This window comes from Corythoichthys intestinalis, chromosome 10 (assembly GCF_030265065.1).
Source record: "Corythoichthys intestinalis isolate RoL2023-P3 chromosome 10, ASM3026506v1, whole genome shotgun sequence".
Classification (NCBI taxonomy): domain Eukaryota; kingdom Metazoa; phylum Chordata; class Actinopteri; order Syngnathiformes; family Syngnathidae; genus Corythoichthys; species Corythoichthys intestinalis.
In genome coordinates this window covers 30,677,906-30,692,705 of record NC_080404.1, presented here as the reverse complement: position 1 = coordinate 30,692,705, position 14,800 = coordinate 30,677,906, and the positions used below count along the sequence as shown (strand labels likewise).

Sequence of the window (14,800 nt, the reverse complement as noted above, 5' to 3'; positions counted from 1 at the left end):
TAATTACGATTAATTAATTTTTAAGCTGTAATTAACTCGATTAAAAATTTTAATCGTTTGACAGCCCTAAAAAGTACTTATTGTACGTAAATTACATGATGTGCTTGGTAACTGTAAAAACAGTGTGGCGGCAGTGTAGTAACAATACCCTGACAATACAATGACTGAGCTCATAACTCAATTCAGTAATTATCAATTTAATTCTCCCAATTAAAATTAACTAAAATTATATCAATCTGACAGGACAAACCATTATGAAATTGTTGTGTATTTTAATAAGAGAATATACGGAATTTGACACCCCCCGTCCCCATTACACTCTATTGATAGTTTGTCAGAAGCTTGAATTTTTGCTCAAAGCTCAAATTTTGACAAGGGCTCATAACTCAAAAACCCATCCAAATAGGCATAAGTGATGGTCCACTATATGAACTGCATACAAGCAATATACCGTAACCTTCGCATTATAACGTGCATCTGAGTATAAGCCACACCCACCAAATTTGACATGACAATTGTATTTGTTCATATTTTGGCCATGCTGGACTATAATGCAAGTTTCTACATGCTATTTAGGGAATTTTTCATCCAAAAGACGTGCAGTTTATTAGACTGTGAACATCTATAAATTCAAATCATGTGATAAAATCATGGGAAAAAGTATCTGCTTATAGTCAGGAAACTGTAAAAATTGGCCAATCATTTGCTTAGTTGTCATGTGTTAGTTAGTCATGTGATTCAATGTCACTAGAACTGGTGGTACTATGTTGCCATGGAAACAGCTTCAATGTTATTTTTCTCCTCACAAGCCCCTATCAACAAAAAATCCTTTCTTAAAATGGTTCTTTCTACTAATTTAAAGAAGAAAATCTGATCTTAATTATGAACAACCCCCGAGGGCCCCAGAGGCTTGCTTTTAACCTCTTGACCCCTTCCCCTTTTCAATGCAGCCCTTGCCTGAATGGCCATGACAGGTTGAGCTCAGGGGACAAAAAGGTGAGGACACACTTTGGAGAGGATGCAAGTCAGAGTCGCAGATAGAACCACGCATGGCTGGCCAAATATGCCCGCAGGTGCCAAAAGTTGGGGATTGGGACGCCGGAGGAAGGCGGTGGCGGGAAGCAAGCGGCATGCATCTGTGGCCTTGACCGCAACGCTCCCCGACTCTAACCAATTGCTCGCGCAGTCAAACGGAGTGACATATCAGGAAATGTAGACTGATGTGAAACCGGGGGCCCCAGCTGTCAAGGCAGAGCAGCAACGGCTGGGGGTGTTCTGGTGGCTGGTGGAAGATGGCAATGAGGGTGAAATGAGCAGGAGGGGAGAGACCGAACTGCGTTCGCTTATCAAACTTGGCAAGATCTCCCAGCTTTTGTGGCTTACGGGTGTTGATAAGTCGCCGCTTCCTTTCTGTCTCCCGGTGTTATTGCATTCAGTGATGCTGCGCATGATAGCCCGTGATGCGGCCTTATCGGAGCTGACTGACGGTGGTGTTATGTTATGTGACGCGAACCACGTTGCCGTCAAACCACACCTAATGGCTTTCCAGTAATCCGGGTCATGTTCTTGTTTTGATATGTTTGATTCGCTGCCGACCTTCCCAGTTAAATCATTCACTGTCATTGAAGGCAACAGATGTCCAATTTAGACTGGATTGGCTGGCAGCGATCATTTGTCTGCCACTCCATCTTTGTGGAGTACCCCTCACAAAATGTGTGTTTATTTCACGATAATGGGACTTTGACGCGATTAAAGAGGTGCTGATAGAACATTTAATGAGGAAAAGTCAGTTTTGAAAATGTTCAACCAGTAAAATATTTTGGCCAAATATCTCAGAATCCGTCTGTTCGACTTCCCAATCATTTTTGTAACCTATGCCATGTTACATATTATTATTATTACAGGCTGAAGCCATGTCAAGTTCTTGTTGTTGTTGTTGTGGAAACTAATTTGGATGTCCTACTCCTCCGTTATTTGAGAACCTAGCGTCTTGAATTTTGGTAGCTATGTAACACAGGTCAGTATCTATCAATCTTCGGAGCCTGATTTTTTTCAGGGCTGGTTGATTAACTGCCGACCTATATTTGCCTCCAGCTTACAAGTTAGCCAATCAAGGGCCACAGCCTTCAGCTTGTAGTGTGCTATAGAAAAGTTTAGCTTGTTCCTTATAGTATTTGCTGCCAAGAAGGCAGTCAAATAAATGCAAACGAAAAATAAGTCTTTTTTTTTTCCCATAATGACTCTAAGGCTAAGTTAATGCACAAATTCGATCTGATTTTTCACGTTTTTTCCAACTCGAGTGAGGCATTAACTTGACGTTTTGAACCGGACAAGTCGCATAGACGTGGACCGTTTCAAGTCCGATCACTTTCGTATGTGATTAAAATCCGATCTGGGCCACATTTTTGCAGAATGTGGCTGCGGTATGAATTCTCAAATCTCCCAAATCGGAATTCATGCAGCAATTTCATCAACAAAGAGCAAGAGAGGCAGGGAGCTATGGCAGCGATTGAGCTGTCCATTAGCGTTAGTGCCTAGCATAGCACTGGGCATGACCACAGTCATAAGAAAAAAAAAAAATGGAAAAAAAGGATAAGCCTGACAATGCTCGGTTTTCTTTCTGTGTGCCAAATGAGCAATATTACAATATTGCTTAAATGGCCAAGGGTCGCCATATGTTCTATCGATCCATATAAACTTTGAAAATAAGACTAAATGGGGATTATTTATATCTGTTATTTGTGTCCTCTTTATGGAAATCAAAATATGATCACCCAAGAATGACGTAGAGCCAGCATGTGTAGTCATTTGTTTTGATGCCTCTGCGCATGTGGGTCAGTTTGCTTAGTGCGTGTTGGACTGTGAGTTAGTGCGCACGCATAATACTTGAACGGGCTCAATGGACAAAGGCAGTCTGAACGGGCACGCCAAAAAACAGATATAACAAAAAATCTGAATTGTGCATTAAGACCTGTGGTATGAACTTAGCCCAGGGGTCGGCAACCCAAAATGTTGAAAGAGCCATATTGGAGCAAGAAACAAATATGTCTGGAGCCGCAAATAATTTAAAGCCTTATATAAGCCTTATAATGAAGGCAACACATGCTGTCTGTATCTATATTAGCTAAAGTACATTAGCCCACTATCAAAATTACTACATTGACTACAAATACAGCTGTCATGATTACCGTATTTTCCGCGCTCTAAGGCGCACCTGACAGCCTTCAATTTTCTCAAAAGCCGACAGTGCGCCTAATAATCCGAAGTGCCTTACTGTATTTTTCGGACTGTAAGCCGCAGTTTTTTTCATAGTTTGGCTGGGGGTACGACTTATACTCTGGAGCGACTTATGGTTGGAATTATTAACATATTATTATATCATTTCACATGTTATTTTGGTGTTTTGGAGTGACACTTCTGGTTTGGTAAATTTGTTTGCATGTTCTTTATGCTATACTTATCTGAATAACTCTTAATAGCTATGTTACGTTAACATACTGGCCAAGTTCGCATTTCGTTGTTCATGCATCATGTAACATTATCATACTATCCAATTATTCAGCATGTTGTTCTCTATTGTATTTTTCATTTTAAATTGCCTTTCAAGATGACATATCTGTTCTATGCGTTGGATTTTATCATGTAAATTTGCCCCAAAAATGCGACTTATACTCCGGTGCGACTTACAGTCCGAAAAATACAGTATATATGGATCAATATTAGTTAATCACGGCATAACATTCCGTTAAGCTCAGCTCCATCTTGTGGATGCATAACGCAACACCAACCGCTACTACTACTACTACTACTACCACTGCCCCTTATAATGCAGTGCGCCTTACACTCTGACGGCCTTATAGTGTGGAAAATATTTTTAAATTGTATTTCTCTGCAATAATCCTATAGAGAATGACGCACCACATGACTTCTCTGTTATTCGATGCCGCCACAAATTTAACTTCATTACAATATCAATGCATTAGAAGAATGTTTGTGTCATGTTTTTCCTCCCACGGAAACCGCATTAAAACTAAAAATGTATTTCCCTCCCCCATTTTTTTCCATTTTCAAACATTTTTGAAAAAGCACCAGGGAGCCACTAGGGCAGCACTAAAGAGCCACATGCCGCTCAAGAGCCGCGGGTTGCTGACCCCTGACCTAGCCTGTGACTTGGTTAGCTGCGTTAATGTTTGTTTTTCATAAAGGATGAAGAAATTTTAAATATTGAATACTGAATATTATCTTTATCTGTTTAGATGTTTTAGTTATTAAGAACCATGTTGTGGGATTATGTGCTGTATCTGCACAATCTACTACAGATTCAGATCATTTGCATCTAATTAAGAGTCCATTTGTAACCTTTAGGTGCTCTTTAATTTGCACATGAGGCGGCATGGCGTGGGATACTTAGCTGCCAATAAATCACACAAGCCTCTTAATCAATTAATCAATCACCCATTACTTTAGCATGGCTTTTGAGTCTACGTCTCACCTTGATATTTGAGACAGTTTGATGCCTTGAACCCACTGATATAGGCATTTAGCAGCTGAGGATATTAATGAGAATTGTGTCAGCAGTGATGTTTGGGTTCAGTACAGATGGCACCGTATTGAAGATGTATCTGTTTTTTCCCAAAATCGATTAACGTATCTGATTATTATTATAATTTTGGTAAGCGAAACGGTCTAATTCTGACTGTTCCTGTTGGTTTCGCAGTCCTTTCTCTTCTGTGTAGGGCAAGTTAGCTCTCTGCTTCAAGTTGCCAAAGCAAATACAAGCGTGTTAACACTTTATGTATTTGGAATTTTAAAAACATGTGTTGTTAAAATCATTAGATTAGTTGGATTAAACAGTTTGTGTTGGAGATGTTGACTAGAATGTTTTTAGTGGCAAACATTTCAATCACTTCCAAAACATATTTCTTTGGAAATGAAATTAATTTTCCAAGTCAAACTCTCGACGTGCGTGTTACACCTTGTAGCAACAAATATTACATGCTGACTGCGTACAGTATGTTGTGAAATCAAGACTGGCACACAAGCCAAAAAGTAAGTGTGTTGGCAGCAACTTTATTTTTGCAGCGTCTGTTAATGAATACTTTCAACTGACGGCTATGAATTATAGTTTGGTGTAAATGTATCCACGCATCCGGAATAATATACAAACTATAAATGCTGAGACAGAGTCTGACCTTTGCTCTGGAATAGATGTGAAATTCTGAGACTGTGTGATGTACGCTCATGGCTAGCCGGGCGCTGGCCCAGTGCGAGACCTCCTCATGGAGAGCCATTCCTGGCACGTTGCTGCGATCCATCACGCTGGGGGAAACACGACACTGGGAGAGGATGTTCCACGCGCTCGCTGCGGGCGAGGCTTCACAAGCGCCGCTTACATGCGCCGTCATGTTGACGCAGTCTTTAACACAAACTTGTTTGGCTTTCGCGGAATGAGGGGTGGAATGAGTAACCTTGATTCGAGTCATAAATCGAAATCCAGTCTTGACCAAAATGTTAAATGTAACTTACTACTACTACTTACTACTTACTTACTACTTACTATGGCAAAATCAAGTCGTATCACTGCAAAATTTCAAGCAAATCTAGTTGTTATTTAGGCTAATCAAGGAATTAAGAAAACTACACTCTTGCGAAGTAACAACAATAACAGTCAATTTGCACTCAGCATATGCACTTGTTAGCTGTGTTATCACAACCATTTCCTTTTTTTTTTTTTTTTTTTTTTTTTAAATAAATAATTCCAAAACCAAAATTTCGTATTTGTCTGTTTTGCAGTGGTTTTATGTAAGCCATTCCACAATAATCAGATAGTTTAGTAGAAAAATAAAAAATTGTCTTTATTGTGGTTTGAATAGTTTGCAAAAAACTATGATCATACAGGGTGTGGCCAAAAATAGAGACACAGTTAACCTATTTAAGCCTCAGTGTTCAAAAAGCTTTGTACAGTGATCCATCGCTACTTCCCGCTTCAAACTTCGCGCCCTCAGTCCATTTCGGAATTTTTTTGTTTTTGATTAGAAAAAAGAAAAAAAACAGATGAGCTGTCCCGAGCCGATCGTGTAGTCTCACTCTCCCTCTCTATCTCTCCCTGCTCATTGTTGGACAGGCAATGAGTGCACTGGAGTTGCTTATTAAAGTTACCAATTGACAGACGTTGATGTTTGATGTTGCCAGAGAACTGAACTTCTAAGCGCCATATGCGTCAATCATTGCTTAACTTGTTAAACAGTTGCTGTGGCAACTCATTGTGTGTAACTGAGCAGCTTTGGATTTGAGTGGACTCGCTCAATGAAGCATTTAACATAGCAGAGCATTTTCCTGCTTTATTCCTGTTTAAAAATAATTCGTTGGGACAGTAACATGTTTAAAACTTATAATTATTAGGGCCTGAGCACCAACTGGCGAGAGAGTATTGGAAAGCAAAGGTTTTTTTTTTCTCATGGAAATTGAAAATGGTCAATTTGGAGGCCTAAACATGCAAAAAAACTCACCAAAATTTGCAGATACATGCGGCTTGGCATAAATTTGGATAATTTGCCAACGCTGCTAAATAACGTAACAAAATGGCTCAGTGCCGCCCCCTTGAATTTTTCAAAAAGGCCTCTCCTATTAGGTTTTTTCAACATAGAGCAATGAAATTTGTGGAGTTGATACCTTGTGCAAAACTGCTCCAAAAAGTCTCTTGCACCCATGTTTCAAACCCAACAGAAAATTGGGTATTTGGGATTAATGTGAAATTTATATCGATTTACAGGGTCCATGTCTGAGACATTGGCACCTAAGGAATAAGTCTGATCCTCCTCAAAATTGGAAAGACTGTTCATGAGACATATGAGATCTTAAGTTTTCAAAATGGTCAGTTTTCACCTGACCTGGACGGGGTGCCAAAGTCGGCCATTTTTTGGCAACACTCAGTAAATGACTAATAACTCCCTGATTCAATCTTTTTCTTATCTAGCAAGTATGTTAAGTATCACATCTGGCAAGTATGTGAGGTATCACACCCTGAACATCACTGCATTGAAATATTTCTCATTAGGCCTGGGAACAGGAAACAGCCTTTTTTACAAGACAGGCTCCTCCTGCAAGGGAAAAAAATCCATTGACCTCACATGTTTCAGGGGAGCCTTAAGACATGTGTTCAGGTGCCTGGTGATATTTAGACTATCCACAAGGTCAAATATTTAATAAATGTTTGTTTGCAGAAATAAGTGTCAATGTTATACAACTCAAATATAATGTTCAAGTGTAGACCTACTTTCAGCCCACCCTGTATAGTATTTAAAATTCTATTACAATTGGTGAAATAAATTGTGAAATGAATGATCTTTTAAACCTGCAAAAATTCAAGATTCTGAAATCTGAGAACCCCACACCAAAAAAAAATCCTTTGAATTCAAGCTTTATTTGGGTACATAACATAATAAATCTATCTTTTAAAACCAAAGTAAATTCCACACAGTTGTAAAGCGCTTTGAGCGCCTTGAAAGGTGGAAAAGCGCTATATAAGTATAACACCATTTACCATTTTGAAAATAAAGATTTTCAAAGTTGGACTGGCACCACTCAAGTCATTTAAGTTTTCTGTCAAAGTTATGTTTTTCCGAAGTCCTTACATGTTGAATTGCGGTACTGAGTGCAGTCACACGAGTCAAGTCCTTTGGTCCTCACTATAGGCCCTCATTGAATGACTTTCCACTGATGCACACAAACACCCCTGGACCGCTCTAATGCGGACTCCTGCAGACATGGAGATGCCTGGCACAGAGAAAGCATTAGGCCAGCACATTCAGGCATATGGCATGCAGACCCACTGATGGGCACACGCATATGGTGCCGGTGGCGTCCACTGCTTCTCATGGGAGGAAAGCACCGTTCTCGCTGCCTTTGATCGGATTCCAAATCTATCAGATTAAAAAAAGAAAAAGGTCTTTTTTTTCTCTTTATACTGCAGTTTCTACACCGCTTTGTGTTATTCAACATTTGTATTGAATGTCTCTGTAGTAGTGACATAAGTTAGTGGTTAGCCCAGGGGTGGGCAAACTATTCCACAAAGGGCCGCAGTGGGTGTGGGTTTTTGTTGCAAGTCATCAAGAGTACAGTGTATCACAAAAGTGAGTACACCCCTTGCATTTCTGCAGATATTTAAGTATACAGTGCCTTGCAAAAGTATTCTGCCCCCTTGAATCTTGCAACCTTTCGCCACATTTCAGGTTTCAAACATAAAGATATGAAATTTAATTTTTTTGTCAAGAATCAACAACAAGTGGGACACAATCGTGAAGTGGAACAACATTTATTGGATAATTTAAACTTTTTTAACAAATAAAAAACTGAAAAGTGGGGCGTGCAATATTATTCGGCGCCTTTACTTTCAGTGCAGCAAACTCACTCCAGAAGTTCAGTGAGGATCTCTGAATGATCCAGTGTTGTCCTAAATGACCGATGATGATAAATAGAATCCACCTGTGTGTAATCAAGTCTCCGTATAAATGCACCTGCTCTGTGATAGTCTCAGGGTTCTGTTTAAAGTGCAGAGAGCATTATGAAAACCAAGGAACACACCAGGCAGGTCCGAGATACTGTTGTGGAGAAGTTTAAAGCCGGATTTGGATACAAAAAGATTTCCCAAGCTTTAAACATCTCAAGGAGCACTGTGCAAGCCATCATATTGAAATGGAAGGAGCATCAGTCCACTGCAAATCTACCAAGACCCGGCCGTCCTTCCAAACTTTCTTCTCAAACAAGGAGAAAACTGATCAGAGATGCAGCCAAGAGGCCCATGATCACTCTGGATGAACTGCAGAGATCTACAGCTGAGATGGGAGAGTCTGTCCATAGGACAACAATCAGTCGTACACTGCACAAATCTGGCCTTTATGGAAGAGTGGCAAGAAGAAAGCCATTTCTCAAAGATATCCATAAAAAGTCTCGTTTAAAGTTTGCCACAAGCCACCTGGGAGACACACCAAACATGTGGAAGAAGGTGCTCTGGTCAGATGAAATCAAAATTGAACTTTTTGGCCACAATGCAAAACGATATGTTTGGCGTAAAAGCAACACAGCTCATCACCCTGAACACACCATCCCCACTGTCAAACATGGTGGTGGCAGCATCATGGTTTGGGCCTGCTTTTCTTCAGCAGGGACAGGGAAGATGGTTAAAATTGACGGGAAGATGGATGCAGCCAAATACAGGAACATTCTGGAAGAAAACCTGTTGGTATCTGCACAAGACCTGAGACTGGGACGGAGATTTATCTTCCAACAGGACAATAATCCAAAACATAAAGCCAAATCTACAATGGAATGGTTAAAAAATAAACGTATCCAGGTATTAGAATGGCCAAGTCAAAGTCCAGACCTGAATCCAATCGAGAATCTGTGGAAAGAGCTGAAGACTGCTGTTCACAAACACTCTCCATCCAACCTCACTGAGCTCGAGCTGTTTTGCAAGGAAGAATGGGCAAGAATGTCAGTCTCTCGATGTGCAAAACTGATAGAAACATACCCCAAGCGACTTGCAGCTGTAATTGGAGCAAAAGGTGGCGCTACAAAGTATTAACGCAAGGGGGCTGAATAATATTGCACGCCCCACTTTTCAGTTTTTTATTTGTTAAAAAAGTTTAAATTATCCAATAAATTTTGTTCCACTTCACGATTGTGTCCCACTTGTTGTTGATTCTTGACAAAAAATTAAAATTTTATATCTTTATGTTTGAAGCCTGAAATGTGGCGAAAGGTTGCAAGGTTCAAGGGGGCCGAATACTTTTGCAAGGCACTGTATCTTTTCATGGGACAACACTGACAAAATGACACTTTGACACAATGAAAAGTAGTCTGTGGGCAGCTTATGTAATAGACTTAATTTATTTTCCCCTCAAAATAACTCAAAATACACCCATTAATATCTAAATCTTGGCAACAAAAGTGAGTACACCCATTAGTAAATACGTACATCCCTAAATGTCCAAATTGAGTACTGCTTGTCATTTTCCCTCCAAAATGTCAAGTGACTCGTTACAGGAGTGCTGTCAGCATTGCTGCAGAGATTGAAGAGGTGTCAGTGTTGTCCCATGAAAATATATAGTTAAATATCTGCAGAAGTGTGAGGGGTGTACTCACTTTTGTGATACACTGTGCACTCTTTCACCAGTGTGGTGTACTGCAAGTGCAATCAATCAGTTGATTGCAGTCAGGTACTTCATGTTTCCCCTGGCCCTAATTGGTTAAACTGTCTGTGCTGAATCACTTGTAACAAAGACCAGGACCCACTGCGCCCCTTGAGGACCTGGGTTAGCATGTATGCTTCATATTTATGAGCTTGTGGCTTCTTTTGACATGTACTCTGCAAAGACTAAATTGTTTATTGCTGTCATCCATCATTTTGTTTTTTCAAAAAGAAATGTCAAAATTCTTAATTAGTCTCAAAATCATGAAATTTTAGGTGTATCAAATGTGATACATTTGGCAATAAAGGGCTGAACACAGTAATCTGCTGTGCATGCCAACGATAGGCATCCAATTGAATTGAATTGGGAGGGCTGACAGTGAATGATCAAAGCCAGACCTCCCAAATTGAATGGGCTGGACACCTATTGGTGTGTTTGGCAGCCAATGATAAGTATTGTCTTATTACTTGTGTAAAATTAGCCAGTCAACACATTGTATATAGGCCAACCCTGTTTGGAACCTTACAAGTGACATTTATACCCAAAACAGGAAAATAATTGAAAAATGTTCGGAGATAAAATTCAACCTTCAGCCACTCTGGTGGGCGACATGCATTCTTCCGAGTCAGAATTAGCAGAGGAATCGCCCACGATGGTGTGGAGCCAATTTCCTCTTCATATGTAGGCGACATATGCAACATTTCCGGAGTGACGCTACCATGACGCAGCAATTAAAAGATATTCTTGATCCTGATTTAGTTGTTAATTGCCATGAAATAATGTGGAGGCCCTTCTTTTAAATCAACCTGCAGTCTCATTATGGTGTTCTTCTCCTACATTTAAGCTGCGGAAGAAAAAAAGTGTGCACTGTTCACTATCTATTCCAATTAAAAACCACTCAAGCCTTTTGGAAATGGTTGGAATCGGAAAATGATGTTTTATTAATGCCCAAATTGATCTTCCTTCTCGGCCGCAGGTCATCCGTCATTTTGTCTGCATCACATTTCTGGGAAACTCCTAATGTGATTGGACTTCCTGTGACTCCACAGCAAAGTGTTGTGCTTTGATGGATGTGTTTAATAGAAAAGGAGCAAAATATTTTCTTACGTTCTTTATATTTTAAGAAGAGATGATGGGGACATTTTCATCACTGAAATAGGAGTGACTACTTTCCAGCTGCGCTGCATTTGCGGGGGTGACTTATTGCAGCATGTCTAAGCAGGCTGTGATCAAAGGAAGACATTGGCCATGATTGGGCAAGGCCTTCTCGTTTTGGCGCACGCCAGCAGACCGTGAAATTGTTTTTTCTTATTTCGGTCTTTTTCTGTGGAAGAAGGCGTGAGATTTCACGTGAAAACTCAATGAGGAACGCATCTTTTCGCAGAGAAATGATCTCCCACACTGATAAAATTCCTCATTAACTGGAACATGTTTGGTTGTTGTTGTTGTTTGGCTATTGTAGTGATGCCATAGCCTGGAGACATTGCAAGGAAAACCTATTAAGATTATTGATATTGTTGATGTTGCTGTTTTCTCGCCAATTTTGTAATGTAAAGCACGTTTGCGATTAAATGCACATAATGCAAAAGGGATGTGAGCATTTTTGTAGCCATGGTTGCCCACATTGCAGTTTGCTTTTTTGCTACTGGTTGCCATGTTTAGAAGAGTTGGAAATGTTATGAAAGGGTGCAGCACAGTACCCGAGCGGTGAGCACTTGGGGCCTTACAATCAGGGGGTTTGGAATTTGAATGCTGTCCTATTGGAGTTACACTGCTGGTCAAAAGTATTGGCACCCCTGCAATTCTATCAGATAATGCTCAATTTCTCCCAGAAAATGATTGCAATTACAAATGCTTTGGTAGTAATATCTTCATTTATTTTGCTTGCAATGAAAAAACACAAAAGAGAATGAATTTTTTTTTTTTTTTTTTTAAATCATTATCATTTTACACAAAATTCCAAAAAAGGTCTGGACAAAATTATTGGCACCCTCAGCATAATACTTGGTAGCACAACCTTTAGACAAAATAACTGCGAACAACCGCTTCGGGTATCCATCAATGAGTTTCTTACAATGCTCTGCTGGAATTTTAGACCATTCTTTTTTTGGCCAACTACTCCAGGTCTCTGAGATTTGAAGGCCTTCTCCAAACTGTCATTTTCAGATTTCTCCACAGCTGTTCTATGGGACTCATTGCTGGCCACTTAAGAAGTCTCCGGTGCTTTCTCTCAAACCATTTTCTAGTGCTTTTTGAAGTGTGTTTTGGGTCATCGTCCTGCTGGAAGACGCATCACCTCTGAGGGAGACCCAGCTTTCTCACATTGGGCCCTACATTATGCTGCAAAATTTGTTGGTAGTCTTCAGACTTCATAATGCCATACACACGGTCAAGCAGTCCAGTGCCAGAGGCAGCAGAGCAACCCCAAACATCAGGGAACCTCCGCTATGTTTGACTGGGGGGACCGTGTTATTTTCTTAATTTCTGTTGATGTCTTTTCCCAAAAAGGTCTACTTGTGTCTCATCTGATCAGAGAACATTCTTCCAAAACATTTTTGGGTTTCCCGGGTAAGTTTTGGCAAACTCCAGCCTGGCTTTTTTATGTCTCTGGGTCAGAAGTAGTCTACCTGGGCATCCTGCCATAGAGTCCATTTTCATTCAGACGTCGGCGGATAGTACGGGTTGACACTGTTGTCCCCTCGGACTGCAGGACACCTTGAACTTGTTTGGATGTTAGTCGAGGTTCTTTATCCACCATCCGCACAATTTTTCATTGAAATCTCTCGTCAATTTTTCTTTTCCATCCACATCAAGGGAGGTTAGCCACAGTGCCCTGGGATTTACACTTATTGATGACACTGCGCACGGTAGACAGGAACATTCAGGCCTTTGGAGATGGACTTGTAGCCTTGAGATTGCCCATGCTTCCTCACAATTTTGCTTCTCAACTCCTCAGACAGTTCTTTGGTCTTCTTTCTTTTCTCCATGCTCAATGTGGTACACACAAGGACGCAGGACAGATGTTGAGTCAACTTTAATCCACTTTAACTGGCTTCAAGTGTGATTTGGTTATTGCCACCATTTGCTATGTGCCACAGGTAAGTAACAAGTGCTTCTAATTACACAAATTAGAGAAGCATCACATTATTTTTCAAAGGGTGCCAATTCTTTTATCTGTCCCATTTTTGGAGTTTTGTGTAAAATGATAATGATTTAAGTTTTTTCATTGCAACCAAAATAAATGAAGATATTAGTACCAAATAATTTTTTATTGCAATCATTTTCTTGGAGAAATTGAGCATTATCTGACAGAATTTCAGGGGTGCCAATACTTTTGGCCAACAGTGAACATGTACTAGGGTCTTTTGCGGGTATTGCAGCTTGTCCCCCACAACATGGATCTTTGGTTCATTCAAAGCTCTAAATTTGGAATTTACCTTTCACTTTGAAATGTTGGAAAAGCAGCCGCGGCGACAATGATATTTCAAGAAAAGCAAATGACATTGACCTGCATTGCTTTGGAAATGTCAGCTCTCCTCCATCTATCTATCCTGAAGTAACCTGCTGTCTTCATCACCTCACATTCTTTGCTCGGGAGGAGGTCCAGCTGAGGCTTGCTTGGTATTCTCGCTATGCATTGTGACAGCAGGAGCACATGTGTAATGCATTTGGGGCTTTTGCTTTTAAAAGACAGGTAAGCTTAGGTCATTCCAAGCAGCAGATGGTTCTCCCCAATTTCATTCACATGTGGTTTCGTGACCCATATTTTGGTATTCGTTTCAGATGAATGAATGAGGGCGGTGGCAGACCCACTTTTGCATGAAAAAAAGAGGTAAACCTACATCTGTTCACGCTTTTTTTCTTGCCCTGAATGACCAAAAAAAAAAAAAAGAAAAGAAAAACAACTCACTCCCCAGCCTCAAGTCATTCATCTCCTATGAGAGGCTTCATCACACATTCAGTTCTCTTCTCCTCCTCTGCGAAGGTGTGGCTGCCCCTCTGTGGGCAAACTGTGGAAGGACACTTTGTTCCTGTTTTGGGTCCTGACATGAATTTTGCTAGGTTAGTGAGAGCGAAGTGGGTTGGGTTATGTCTCGCTATCCTAAAGGGAGACAAAATAATTAATGGATGGATTTCAGTGAGTGATGAAGATGAAACCTTGATGGTTTCTGTTCCAGCAAAACCTGTGCCATTTACTTATCAGGGAGGGGATAGGATGAGAGTGTTTTAGAACAATATGTCGATAATAATAACAATAATATCAATACGGTAATAGGCCTGTGGGACATGTTGGGACCGCTGGAAATATAACAACTCAATCCAATCTGTAATTGTCCTTTCCTTTCAAACTCAACTGCCACAAAGGGAAGCCCCTGGTAACCCCCCAATGGCAAACCACCTCAGGGTCTGTGTAGGTTGATTTATAATTATTCCCCATCAGTCAATATTGCTATTTGCCCTGACACCTTTCACTCTTAACCAATATCTTCTATGTGATTTTGATGGAGGCCTATTTTATATACTGGTAGTCTAGTCTTAGCACCTGCCATGTAGTCATATTCATGCAGAATTAAAGTATGCTTTTCTAAATGTTGAATCTTGGAGCAGGC

General features: G+C 40.3%; 1 protein-coding gene across 1 annotated transcript in view; it reads left to right on the top strand.

Annotated features, from left to right (window-relative positions):
- Positions 1-14,800, top strand: part of LOC130923110 (ankyrin-3-like) — a 184,125-nt gene that overhangs the window by 2,440 nt on the left and 166,885 nt on the right. The window lies entirely within an intron of this gene.